Genomic DNA, 2,214 nt, shown 5'->3' with positions numbered 1-2,214 from the left:
AAAAAAAAAAAAAAAAAAAAAAAAGAAGGAAGGAAGGAAGAAAGAAAGAGAGCATTACAATTGTGCAGCTTACTGCTTTGAGTTTCCAGGGTATAGCACAAGAAGGGGATCTGAAGCAGAGCCTGGCAAGCGTCCTGATTTGAGATGTGCTGAGTCTGAGGAGACTAAGGCAGCCAGAATTTATAAGACAAAGTACTGAAGAGGACCACATAGCATAGATTAGGTATTGTAGAAGAAAAGATTGATAAACTTGAACTAGAGCAAAGAAGCTATTCAAAATTAAACACACTGAATAAAAGACTTAAAACAGCTTCAGTGAGATGAGGGTCCTCTTCCAATGTTTAGCAGAGTTCTGATCAGGACATACATGAAGCAAAACTACCTGAAGCTGGGAGAATAACCGTCTAAAAATATTAGAGGGAACAATGCCTAGCAGTCACATGGGGTTGCAAATAAGGCCTGTTCTTATCACCTAGTCTGGAAAACCTCTAATTCATGGGGCATTGGGTAGAAAACTCAGAAGTGTCTTGTCTCAGAAGAGGGGAATAATTAGTCCTACACTAAGTCCTGCTCCAGAACTACCTTAAAAACTATAAAAGTATGGTGTGAAAGGATCAAATTGATCCCAAGGAATTTAATTGCTTCCCAGAGCAGAATTCAAGAATATTTATAGGAATATAAAACTGTACAGCACCCAACAGGATAAAGTTTACAATGTCTGGCATCCAGCAAAAAAATTACTGAGCATGTGAAGAGGCATGAAAACCCAACCTATAATGAGGAGAATAAGCAATCAATTGATACTGACCCAGAACTGACATAGAAGTTAGCATTAGCAGAGGACATCTCTTATGATTCTATTTCATGCATTCAAAAAGTTAAGTAGAGGCATGGAAGATATATAAAGACCCAAATCAAACTTCTAAAGATGAAAACTATGTTTAGGATGAGAAGTACATTGGATAGTATTAACATCATATTAGACATTGTAGAAGAAAAGACTGATGAACTTGAAGTTAAAGCAAAGAGGCTATTGAAAATGAAATACACAGGGAAAACAAACCTTAAAAAAATTAAAAGAGTTCAGTGAGGTGAGGGACAATTTTAGGTAGCTTAATATACGGGTAACTGGGATTCCCAAATGAGGATAGAGATAATAAATATTTGAAGAAATAAAACTTTCAAAACTTAATGAAAACTCTAAATGCACAGATAGAAAAGTATTAACAAACCCCAAACACAAGAAATACAAAACGACACCAACGCACATAATCAAAATGCTCAAAACCAATGATAAAGAGAATGTCCTAAAAGCAGCCAGATAAAAATGGCACCCTATATACAGAGGAGTAAATTAAAGAGAACGTCAGATTTCTTGTCGGAAGCAATGCAAGCAAGAACTCAGTGGAGTAACATCTTTAAAATAATGAAAGAAAACAGAAACCTGTCAGCCTAAAATTCTGTATCCAGCACAAATATTGTTTAAAATGAAAGTCGTTGGTACAAATGTGAAATAGTGTAGCCACTATGGCAGCTCCTCAGACAATTAAAAATGTTAGTACCATATGATGCGGCATTTTCACTTTTGCTTATATATCCAAAAGAATTAAAAGCAAGATATTTGCACACCCGTGTTTATAGCAGCCAAAGGGTGGAAGCAACCCAAGTTCCATCAACAAATGAATGAATAAATAAAATGTGGTATACTCAAACAATGGAATATTACTTAGCCTTAAAAAGCAAGGACTTCTGATACATGCTATAACATGGATGAGCCTTAAGGACAGACATTATGCTAAGTGACATAAGCCTGTCACAAAAAGCAATACTGTATGGTTCCACTTACATGAGGTACCTAGAGTTCAAATCTGTGGAGAAAGAAAGTAGAATGGGCTGGACGTGGTGGCTCACACCTGTAATCCCAGCACTTTGGGAGGCCAAGGTGGGTGGATCACTTGAAGTCGGGAGTTCGAGACCAGCCTGACCAACATGGTGAAACCCCGTCTCTACTAAAAATACAAAAATTAGCTGGGTGTGGTGGTGCACACATATAGTCCCAGCTACTCAGGAAGCTGAGGCAGGAGAATCACTTGAACCCAGGAGGCCCGTGTTGCAACGAGCCAAGATTATGCCACTGCACTCCAGCCTGGGCAACAGAGTGAGACTCTGTGAAGGAAGGAAGGAAGGAAGGAAGGAAGGAAGGAAGGAAGGAAG

Source organism: Rhinopithecus bieti, unplaced genomic scaffold (assembly GCF_001698545.2).
Source record: "Rhinopithecus bieti isolate Rb0 unplaced genomic scaffold, ASM169854v2 scaffold_12514, whole genome shotgun sequence".
NCBI lineage: Eukaryota > Metazoa > Chordata > Mammalia > Primates > Cercopithecidae > Rhinopithecus > Rhinopithecus bieti.
This window is presented reverse-complemented; position numbering follows the sequence as displayed.